This window comes from Pongo pygmaeus, chromosome 1 (assembly GCF_028885625.2).
Source record: "Pongo pygmaeus isolate AG05252 chromosome 1, NHGRI_mPonPyg2-v2.0_pri, whole genome shotgun sequence".
Lineage (NCBI taxonomy): Eukaryota > Metazoa > Chordata > Mammalia > Primates > Hominidae > Pongo > Pongo pygmaeus.
In genome coordinates, this window is record NC_072373.2 from 6,284,408 (window position 1) to 6,296,967 (window position 12,560).

General features: G+C 38.1%; 1 pseudogene; it reads right to left on the minus strand.

Moving 5' to 3' along the window:
• Window positions 1-2,494: 2,494 nt before the first annotated feature.
• LOC129016151 (probable ribosome biogenesis protein RLP24) lies at window positions 2,495-11,619 on the minus strand (annotated as a pseudogene).
• Window positions 11,620-12,560: the final 941 nt, after the last annotated feature.

Sequence of the window (12,560 nt, forward strand, 5' to 3'; positions counted from 1 at the left end):
TTTCTAGCTATTCTAATCATTTGAATTGAATTTATCTGGTGGCGAACAATGACTAATAGGCATTTAATAGCAATAAAAGAGGAGTTTGTTGAAAATATAGTGGGGATATTTTGAAGAAACAAAGAGCTGAACAATGAAAGCTCAAGGAGAACCAAGACTGCTTGGAGGAGCCGAGCAACAGAAACTAGCAGATCGCATTGCTCCTACAACACTATCATATCGTTTACCCCCAATTACCTTTATTACCTTATGATGTTTTCTTTTTTTTTTTACTTTTAAAATGATTTCATTTTATGTCCAAATAATGAACAGATGTTGTACCCATAAATTCTACTTTCCAAAAACAATTAGGAGCTTTTTAAAAGAAAACCACATAATAAATTTTTAAAAGGCACTGGGATTCCTCTGCTTCTAGATCATTGTTAGGCTAGAAAAATAAAGTTTGTTCTGCCAGGAATCACAGGTTAGAACCGAGTATTCTTCAAAGTGGAAATTCTAGAGTGTAATGCCATTCCAGGCAAAGATTATTCAGTTCTCATCCCCAGCATCCACAACTACCTATCAGAAGGGTTAAACCAGGTCAAAACAGTCCAGCATAATTAGGCCTCATCAAACAGTGTCATTATGCTCTTCTAAGATGCAAATAAACCAAAACAGGAAATACTATAATCACAATAATATTTCACGCTGTCGCACAAATTGTTAGTTCCTTGTTGTATCCGCCCTTCTACAACATTAATAAAGGGAATATTTTACTGCAAAGAATATTTTATTTCATACATCACTAGCCATGAATTTTTGCCATTAGTTGTTATACAAATGCTACTGAAAGGTGACCACGTGCTAGCAGTCCTCGCTGGCTCTCGGCACCTCCTTGGCCTCGGCGTCCACTCTGGCCGCTCTTGAGGAGCCCTTCAGTCCACCACCGCACTGTGGGAGCCCCTCCCTGAGCTGGCAGTGAGGGGCTTAGCACCTAGGCCAGCAGCTGCGGAGGGTGTGCCGGGTCGCCCAGCACTGCCAGCCCGCCCGCACCGTGCTTGAATTCTCGCGGGGCCTCAGCCGCCTCCCCGCGGGGCAGGGCTCTGGACTTGCAGCCCGCCATGCCGGTGCACCCCCCAATCCATGGGCTTCCGCGCGACTCAAGCCTCCCTAACGGGCACCACCCCCTGCTCCACGGTGCCTAGTCCCATTGACGGCCCAAGGGCTGGGGAGTGCGGGGCACGGTGTGGGACTGGCGGGCAGCTCCGCCCATGGCCCCAGCGCAGGATGCACTAGGCAAAGCCAGCTGGGCTTCTGAGTTGGGTGGGTACTTGGAGAACTTTTATGTCTAGCTGGAGGATTTGTATATGCACCAATCAGAACTCTGTGTCTAGCTCAGAGTTTTTGAATGCACCAATCAGCACTCTGTATCTAGCTAATCTGGTGGGGACTTGGAGAACTTTTATGTCTAGCTAGAGGATTGTAAATGCACCAATCAGCACTCTGTGTCTAGCTAAAGGATTGTAAATGCACCGGTCAGTGCTCTGTGTCTAGCTTATCTAGTGGGGACTTGGAGAACTTTTGTGTCTAGCTAAAGGATTGTAAATGCACCAATCATCACTCTGTGTCTAGCTCAAGGTTTGTAAACACACCAATCAGTGCCCTGTCAAAATGGACCAATCAGCTCTCTATAAAATGGGCCAATCAGCTCTCCGTAAAATGGGTCAATCAGCTCTCTGTAAAATGGACCAATCAGCAGGATGCGGGTGGGGTCAGATAAGGGAATAAAAGCAGGCTGCCTGAGCCAGCAGCGCAACCTGCTGGGGTCTCCTTCCACGCTCTGGAATCTTTGTTTTTCTGCTGTTTGTAATAAATCTTGCTGCTGCTCAGTCTTTGGGTCCACACTGCGTTTTTGAGCTGTAACGGAGGTCTGCGGCTTCACTCCTGAGGCCAGCGAGACCACGAACCCATCAGAAGGAATAAACATCTCCAGACATGCCGTCTTTAAGAGCTGTAACACTCACCGTCCAGGTCTGCAGCTTCACTCCTGAAGTCAGTGAGACTGCAAACCCACCGCAAGGAAGAAATCCGGACACATCTGAACATCTGAAGGAACAAACCCCAGACACACCATCTTTAAGAACTGTAACGCTCACTGCGAGTGACCGTGGCTTCATTCTTGATGTCAGCGAGACCAAGAACCCACCAATTCCGGAAACAGTACCTACTGCCATTATCCAAATGGCATAACCATTTTATGTCCACAATTCACTTCTATAGTTATAGGTAGAAGTTTCATGATTTACATGAGTACATCTATCAGTGAAGATTTTACACTGAGATGCAATCTAACATCTGTAATATCTGATGTTTTGAAGATAGTAATGTAGGAAAGATATATTTTAATCACTTTTCATTTAAGTGACCTTATATAAAAAATAAACCAATCATTTAGCAGTTCTAAGTCTCCAAAGGACATTTTCAAATGTACATCAAGAAACGGTTACAGAGATGTTTAAGAAGCATCTTCATGTCTACGTCCTGTAGTTAACTGCTGTACCATTTTCTCTTCCAGCTGCTTCCCTTTGCTTGCAAGAGGGACTCGGATAAGATGGATGTTTTGCTTGAATTATTCGATATCCTGGACTTTCTGTGGCTCTTTATTTTTCTTTAATCTGTTTATTATACATTTAGCTTAGCGTTTCTGTTTGATCTGTTCAACTCTCTTCATTGCATCAATAGTTTTATTCCATAGCTCTCGCTGGATTTGATAGGTTCATTTCTACGTTATTCAAATTCAAATGAATTATTCACTGTAAGCTCTTTACCAGCTACTTCCCGGAATGCTTTAGTCCACCTAACTTTGCAAGGATTATGCTTCTTTTTGACTTGTTTATGCCGTTTAGATTTACAAAATCTGAACACGTTGCAATCGTTGCAGATGAACATTATGTCATGGCCAGGGTAGATGGGCCCCAAACAGAAATAATACTTCTTGATACACGTGTTGAACCCGCGTGGGTCACCACCAGCCAAACACCAAGCTTGAGAGGAAGTGACCACCTTATGATGTTTTGAAGAACTAAATTTCAAGCAGAGAGAATCTTATTCGTCTGGTTTAGGTCACATGTCTACTCCATGGTTGAGCAGAAGTAGTGTGGGCTCTTCCAGAATAGGGGAGGAACAATTCCTTAAAGAAAGTAGCATTACAAAAAGAAGTTTAGGGATTGGTGGTGAGAAAGAAATGTGTTAGGCAGGAAAAACGCTATCATAGTACATGCTAGAGTGGATTTGCTAATTTTTAAAATATTTTTTCATCTATATTGTGCATACGTATTTGCATCTCCAAGATGGAATTAGTTTATTTCGTGCTTGTTTGAAGTTTTCTATTCCTTTTGGTATATTTTAAGCGAAGTTTAATTAATAGAAAAACTTTTTTTCCTAGATTGATTGGGAGAACCTGCCTGATTCTGGTATATAATTACTATTTGTTTGGTTTTAAATATATATTTTTGGCTCATTTATGATTTGTTCCATGAATAATGGTGTACTTGGGTTTCCTTGCCTCTTGAGTAAATTTTGACAATTTATACTTTCATAGAAAATGGTTTATTTCATGTAAATTGTCAAATCTGTTGCTATAAATTTGTATCCAATATTTTCCTATATTTTAAGCATTTCTTCCTACTAGTAGTTCAGGCATTTTTCTCATTCTTATCCTGCTTATTTGTGTTTGCTCTTTCTTCTGAAACAGATCTATTTTATTGGACTTTTCAAAGAAACTGCTTGTGCTTTTGTCACGTGTTCTTTAATTAGATGTACTCATTTGACTCTTTTATTTCCACTGATTCCTTCCACTTTTTACAAGTTATTTTGTTGCTAACGTTCTTGCTTCTTGAATTGAATGACAGTGTATACATTTTTATTACATTTTCTCAGATTCTCACTTGGAGGATCGAAAAAATAACAGTGGGCCCCATTATTACTTTTTCCCATGGCTTTGGAAATGATCGTGTCAATGAAGGTTATGTTTAGCTGCGTAAAAATAATAACAGAAATTTAAATAAGTTAGAAGTATATTTCTCTTTCATACAACAGAAATCTTGTGGATAGGCACTTCAGGCTGAAATGGTGGCTCAGCTCCCACAGTCACCAGGGATGACTAGCCCGCAGGGACCCTAGTGCTATTCTGTTATCCTCAGCACATCATTTCAACCTTAAACTCTCCTCATTGTCTTATACAGCTGCTGGTCATCATGCCTGCATTTTAGGACAAGAGGGACCTCTTCCCAGCTGAGTCAACTCTCTTTAAGCAGATTCCTGGGAATGCTCACATATCACCTTCACTTATATCTCATTGGTCATGGAAGAGAGCCAGAGAAAAACAGGTTTTCCATGAATCCGTTGTTATTTTAACGGTAGTCCTATCTTGAAGACAGGGAGAAGGAATATTAGATAGGAAATAGCAGCCTCTGCCACAATGATGAAGAAACCAAGTTGCATTGATATCTGCTTCTGGATCAGACACTGAAGATGCTTAGGATGGGTTTTTTCAGTTTAGTAGATATTTTGGAAGCATAGGCTCGTTTGGCATCCCAGGTATCCTCTCTTTAGAGCTCAGGTCATTAGAAAGAGTGGTGGAGGAGCCTTCAGTGTGAGCTTGGCCTCCGCTTATTATGAGGGATGTGTAATTGCAACCCCTCTGAGTATATTTCATTACTTAAAAATTGAGAATTTTATCTGATACCTGTCCTACTTGTTTTCTAAGATTGACATAAGGCTCAAATATGCAATAAATTAATATTTATTTAATGTATGTATTTACTATATTACATATTTTAGTATAATATTTATTTGCTATATCCCATTCTGGGATATAAATGTTCTCCATACAGGATTTAATTTCACTGAGAGCTTGCATTCACCCTGAAGATTTTACTAAGCATTTATTAAGTGTCTACTATGTGGAGGATATTAGGATTCAGTGGTAAATATGACAGTGTTCTTGCCCTCCTGGGATTTCATTCTGTCAGTGAGTCAGACATTAAGTAACACATTACAGAACGCATTGCTTCATGACAAATAGTCTAAGTGGCGTGAAAGCTAAGCATGGGGTCCTGTGAGCACTTAAGGAGGAACTGTGACTTACTGTGGAGGGTCAGGAAAGGCTTCCTTGGAAAGAGACATGGACCTGATTCTGGAGGAGGATTAGAAATTAGGGAAATTGGTGAAAGGTTTCCACAGATGAGACATTACACATGAAAAACCACTAATAAAAGGATTAAAAATGTAGTGATTCATTTTAAGAAGGAAGGGTTGTAAAGATCTGAGTTTGGAAGAGGAGGAAGAAATGTTCTGAATTTCTCGTTTCTCCTGTTTCCCCGAATGCCTACATGTATGTGTTCTTCTTCACACAAAGAAGAAAATTGAGCTAAAAGTTGTATAGCTCTTAGTTTTACTGTAATTATTTTTATCAAAAAACTGTATTTCTTTAATTTTATTTGATCTCGTCCTGCCAAAATCTCACTGAAATTGGACTAATAGATAATCTGAGAAATAACACCTTGTACCATTTACCCACACAGTTGGGAGGCTGTGATGCTTGCTGTCATTTTGTGAAGTTCAATGATACCCAAGACCAGGGTTCTCCTCAATTCTCTGTCTCACTCATGAGGCCAGGGCTCAGCAAACGCCTTTGTCAAGAGACACATAAGAGCTGCCAGTTGGTAATTTTCATTATCAGCAAACTTACATGGTTGGCTCTCACAAACCAGTCACAGTCAAGAAAAGGGGGGAAGACAGTATTGAAGCAGAGTGGGAAGCCAATCAAAATACCAATATTCTTTATTTACTCATGATTCTATGGCAAATTTGAGAGAAAATGACTTATCTTGAACTTTTTTTTCCTGAGGATTAAAAGCTTTTCTAGTGCAGGTACAGGCCCTGCAGTGGCTCTTCAAGATCTGTAACACACTTGGTATCAAGTCCTTTCATGTGACTTTTCTCCAGTCTTCATCTCTAACAAAATGGACAAAAAGTTACTATATCCACTTTTATTTTTATTCTATTTGATTTGGTTTTTGTTTTAAATTGTATTATTATTTTAATTGACAGATACAATTGTATATATTTATTGTGTACAACATGATAGTTTGAATTGTATATACTTGTGGAGTGACTAAATTTAGCTAATTGACATACGCATTACCTCACACAGGTTACCATTTTTGTGGTGAGAACACTTCATATTCACTCTCCTAGCATTTTTCAAAAATACAATATATTGTTAACTATAGTCATCATGTGGTACAAAAGATCTCTTGAAATTACTCCTCCTACCTAACTGAAATGTTGTATCCTTGGGCCAACATTCCTCCTCCCTCTCTGCCAGCTACTTCAGACCTTGGTAACAACTATTCTATTCTCTGTTTCTAGGAGACCAGCTTTTTTAGATTCCACATGAGTGAGACCATGTGGTATCTGTCTTTCTGTGCATGGCTTATTTCTCTTGACGTAACATCCTCCAGGATCATCCATGTTGTTGCAAATGACAGGATTTCCTTCTTTTTATGGCTGAATAAATAAGGAAAAAAATAAGGAAATAAAGAATAAAGAAGGAAAAAATTTGTGTATATATACCATGTTTTCTCTATCCAGTCATCCTTTGATGGACACTTACGTGGATAATGTTTCTTGGCTATTATGAATAATACTTCAATAAAAATAGCAGTAGAGAAATAGGCATACTGATTTCATTTCCTTTGGGTATATTTAATATATCTAATAGTGGGATTACTAGATGTGATAGTTCTATCTTTGATTTTTTGAGGAAGCTCTATACCATTTTCCATAATGGCTGCATTAGTTTACATTCCTACCAATAATGTTTGAGGGTTCCCTTTTCTCTACATCCTCTCCAACACTTGTTATCTTTTGTCTTTTTGATAAAGATGATTAGTGATGTTGAGCATTTTTTCCATAAATCCATTGGATATTTGTATGTCTTATTTTGAGAAATGTGTACTCAGTTTATTTGCTCAATTTTTAATTGGGTTATTTGTTTTATTGCTATTAAGTTGTTTGAGTTCCTTGTAAATTTTGGATACTAACCCTTCATCAGATGTATGATTTGAAAATATATTCTCTCATTCTGTAGGTTGTTTCTTCAATCTGTTGATTAATTCCTTTGCTGTATAGGGAAGCTTTTTAGTTTGATGTTATCTCGTTTATCTATTTTTGCTTTTGTTACCCAGTCTTTTGGGGTTATATTTAAAAAATCACTGTCCAGACCAGTATCATGGAGCTGTTCTCCTATGTTTTCTTCTAGTAGTTTCATAATTCAGTCTTGTATTTAAGTCTTTAATCCATTTTGAGTTGATACTTGTATATGTTGTGAGATAAGGGTCTAATTTCCTTCTGTATATAGATATTTAGTTGTCCCAACACCATTTATTGAAGAGACTGTTCTTTTCCCATTTTGTTCCTGGCACCTTTGTTGAAAATCAGCTGACCATCAGTGCATGGATTTATTTTTGGGCTCTCTATTCTGTTCCATTGGTCTATGTGTCTATTTTTAAGCCAGTACAATGCTGCTTTGGTTACTCTAGGTTCGCGGTATATTTCGAAGTCAGGTAGTGTGATGTTTCCAGCTTTGTTCTTTTTGCTGAAGATTGCTTTGACTATTTGGGATCTTTTGTGGTTCCACGTTGATTTTAGAATTGTTTTTTCTATTTCTGTGAAGAATCTTATCAATATTTCAATAGGATTTCATTGGATCTGTCGATTGCTTTGGTGAGTATGGACACTGTAACAATATTAATGTTTCAGTCCATGAACATAAGGGATCTTTCTATTTATTTGTGTCTTTTAAAATTTCTTTTATAAATTTTTAAGGTTTTAAGTTTAGGGATTTTTAACCTTCTTGGTTAAATTTAATACTATTTTATTTTTTGTAGCTATTATAAATGGTATTTTTTTAAAATTTCTTTTTCAGGTAGTTCAACATTAGTGTATACAAACACTATCGATTTTGTATGTTGATTTTGTAACCCGTAACTTTACTGAATATGTTTATTAGTTTTAACAGTTTTTGGTGGCATTTTTAGGATTTTCTATATGTAAGATCATATCATCTGCAAACAGGGACAATTTAACTTATTTTCCCATTTGAATGTCTTTTATTTCTGTCTCTTTCCTAATTGCTTTGGCTAGGACTTCCAATACTATGTTGAACAGAACTGGCAAGAGTGGGCAGCCTTATCTTGTTCTGGGTCTTAGAAAAATAGGTTTCAACATTTTTCCCATTGAATATGGTATCAGCTGGGGTTTGTCATATATGGCCTTTAACATGTTGAGGTGTGTTCCTTCTATACCTAATTTGGGGAGAGTTTTTATTATTAAAGAATGTTGAAATTTGTCAAATGCTTTTTCTGCAACTATTGAAATGATTATATGGTTTTGTCTGTAATTCTTTTAATATAATGTGTCATGTTTATTGACTTATGTATTTTCAACCATCCTTGAATATCTGTGATGAATCCCACTTAATAATGGTGAATGATCTTTTTGATATGCTGCTGAATTTGGTTTGCTAGTATTTTGTTGAGAATTTTTGCATGTAAGTTCATCAGGGTTATTGGCCTGTAATTTTCTTTCTTTTTAAAATGTCCTTGCCTGACAGAAAACCAAACACCACATGTTCTCACTCATAGGTGGGAATTGAACAATGAGAACACATGGACACAGGGTGGGGAACATCACACCCTGGGGGGTGGGGGGAGGGGAGAGGGATAGCATTAGGAGATATACCTAAGATAAATGATGAGTTAATGGGTGCAGCACAACAACATGGCACATGTATACATATGTAACAAACCTGTACGTTGTGCACATGTACCCTAGAACTTAAAGTAAAATAATAATAATAAAAAAAAGCTATCACAAATACTCAACAGGAAACTTCAGAAATTATAATTTTGCCATTTATACTAAAAAACAAATAAATAAAATGTCCTTGCCTGGCTTTGTTATCAGGGCAATGCTGGCCACATGAAATGGGAGTCCTCCCTCCTTTTCAATTATTTGGAAGAGTCTGAGAAGAATTGGTATTAGTTCTTCAAATGTTTGATAGAATTCAACAGTGAAGCCATCAGGTCCTTGTCTTTTCTTTGTTGGAAGACTATTACTGATTCAATCTCCTTACTCATTATTAATGTGTTAATATTGTCTGTATCTACATAGTACAGTCTTGGTAGGTTTTATGTGTCAAGGAATTTATCCATTTCTTCTGTGTTATTCGATTTGTATATAATTGTTCACAATAGTCTCTTTTGGTCCTTTGTCTTTTGTATCCTTTATTTTTTGTAATGTAGTGTAATGTCTCCTTTATTTTTACATTATTTTTTGTAATGTAGTGTCTCTATTTTTAAGAGACATTATTTTTAAAGGAGACATCACATTACAAAACTAATGTTTATTTTTGTAATGTTTCTTTTATTTTTCTGATTTTATTTATTTGATCCTTCTATCTTTTCTTAGTCTAGATAAAGTTTTGTCTATTGTTTGTCTTTTCAGAAGACAGACTCTTGATCTTTTCTATTGTTTTCTAGTCTCTATTTCATTTATGTCTGCTCTGATCTTTATTATTCACTCTCTTTTATTAACTTTGGGTTTAGTTTGTTTTTGTTTTTCTAGTCCCTTTGGGTGCAATGTTAACTTGTTTATTTGAGGTTGTTCTTCTTTTTTGAGGTAGGCATTTATTACTACAAATGTCTTCTTAGAACTGCTTTTGCTGTATCCTGTAGCTTTTGGTATATTGTGTTTCCATTTCAGTTTGTCTCAAGAAATTTTTTTAACCTCTCTTTTAACTTCTTCATTGATCTATTGGTTGCTCAGGAGCATGTTATTTTAATGTACTTATTAATTTTTTGAAGTTTCTCCTGTTATTGATTTCTCATCTTATACCATTGTGGTCAGAGAAGACACTTGATAGGATTTGTATGTTTGTCAGGGAAAGTGTTTATCTCTTTATCTTTTCTGAAGGACAGATTTTCAGTATTCTTGGTTGGCAGGTTTTTTTCTTTCTCTAGTAACTTTGAATATCAGTCTACTCTTTCCTGGAGTATAAGTTGTCTGCTGAGAAGTCTGCTAGCTATATTCAAACTCCCTTAAATGTTCTTTGCTTCTTTTTGTTATTGTTGCTTTCAGAATCTTCTTTTTGTTTTTGACTTTCGACAGTTTGATTATAAAATGTCTTGAGTACTCTTATTTGGATTGAATCAGGTTAGACTCCTTTAGCCTTCCTGTAACTGAATATTTACAACTTTCTGCGGGTTTGGAAAGTTTTCTGCTACTATTTCCCTCCCTCCCTCCCTTCCTCCCTTCCTTCCTCTCTTTCTCTCTTTCTTTCTCTCTCTCTTTTTTTTTTTTTTTTTTTTGACATGGAGTCTTGCTGTGTGACCCAGGCTGGAGTGCAGTGGTGTAATCTCGACTCACTGCAACCTCTGCCTCCCAGGTTCAAGCGATTCTCCTGCCTCAACCTCCCGAGTAGCTGCAATTACAGGTGTGAGCCACCACACCAGGCTAATGTTTGTATTTTTAGTAGAGATGGGATTTTGCCATGTTGGCCAGGCTGATCTTGAACTCCTGACCTCAGGTGATCCACCCACCTGGGCCTCCCAAAGTGCTGGGATTACAGGCATGAGCCACTGCACCTGGCCTACTATTTCTTTAATTAAGTTTTCAGCCCCTTTATCTTTTTCTTCTACTTCTTTAACTCCTATGACTCAAAATTGCTCTTTTGATCCTGTCCCATATGTACTATATATTTATTCGTTCCTTTTCATTCTTTTTTATCTTTTTTCCTTGAATGTGTATTTTCAAATAACCTGTCTTTGAGTTCACACATCCTTTATTTTGCTTGATCGATTAAGCTGTTGATGCTGTCCATTTCTTGTTGATCATTGTATTTTTTACCTCCAGGATTTCTGTTTGATTTTTAAATTATTATTATTATTTTAATCTTTCTATTAAATGTCTTATTCTGATCACACAGATTTCCTCATTTTGTTGAATTGTGTCTCTACATTTTCTTGATGTTTGCTGAGCTCTCTTAGTTATTTTTAATTTTTAGTCAGGCATTTTGTACATTCTCATTTCTTTAAGGTCAGTCACTGGCACTTTATTTCATCCCTTTGGTGATATCATATTTCCTTGATTGTTCTTGATCCCTGTGGTCATATGTCATTGTCTGCAGATTTGAGGAAGTAGGTACTAATTCCAGTCACAGACTGACTTTGTCTCAGAAAACGCAACAGTCAGCCTGTTCCGAGATTCTGGGCAGGCTGTCTGGTGTGATCCATAGCACTTGGGCTGCTGTGGTAAGTGTGGCACTGGGGTATTCCAGAAGCCCAGGGCCACTGTGGTGGGTGCAGCATTGGGGTGGGCCCAAAGCCCAGGTTCCATGGAGGCTGATGTAGTGCTGGGGCACACTGGAAGCCTGAGGTCCACCTCAGGCCCACTGTGTACCTGAAGCCCAGGGCTGCTAAGGCCTACCAGAGCCTGGGACTGCTGAAGTAGGCCCAGTGGCTGTATCGGCCTGGAATCTAGTCTGTTATGCAAGCCTGAAGTCTGGGGCTGCATGGTCCTGCTTGGTACCAGGGCAGGTCTGCAGGCTTAGTCTGTGGGTACTGGCCTGGAGTGTGGGGCTATTGATGTCTTCCTAGTGCTGAGTTTTACTGTCACAGGCCCAGTGTTGGGGTCCAAGGCAAAGTTCTCTGCTCACTTTCCTCTTTTTCCCCCAAGTGGACAGTGCTTCTCTCCACACTGTGCTGACCGGGGTTGGGGGAGAGTGAGGCAGGTAATGTGAAACTGTCCTTTCTATTCCCCTTAATGTGTATTTTTTAATTATTATTTTGCTGCAACCAGGAACTGTGATCTTTCATCTGGTTTCCTTAGCTCTTATGGGTCTATTTTCACTTGTGGATACTTGTTCAAATTGATGTTTCTGCAGGGTCACAGTCACTGAAGTGATCTATTCTGCCATCTTGCTCTACCCCTCTCATATATATCTGATTTTAATTTTTCAAAGAAAAAGGTGTTACCTTCTTAGTACTGCCTTTTGGTTCTTTTAACAAATCTATATATCTCACTTTAACCTTTCAGAGGGAAAGGTGGTACCTTCTAAGTGCTACCTTTCATCTCAGTGACATAGTGGTCTATATCTGTGGCATATTAGAGAATGACCAACAACAGTGACTCAACTAACAAAGATATTTGATTCTGTAACATAACAAGATGGCTAGAGATTGGTGGTTCTAAGGGTGGTTCAGAAGCTCAAGGTCATCACTGAGGACTGACTAACACTTCTTCAAACATTGTGCTCTAAGATCCCAGCGTGTTGGTTCTTCCTCATACTTGCTCCCTGATGGTTATAAGGGATGGTTAAAGCAGTCGCTGACATCAAACCCTGACAGCACATGGAAGGTATAGCCTTCGCTAGCAGACTCTTCTTGCAGGCTTGTCTTTCTTATTAAAAAAAAAATATTCTCAGAAACCCCTCAGCCGATTTCCAGTTATGTCCT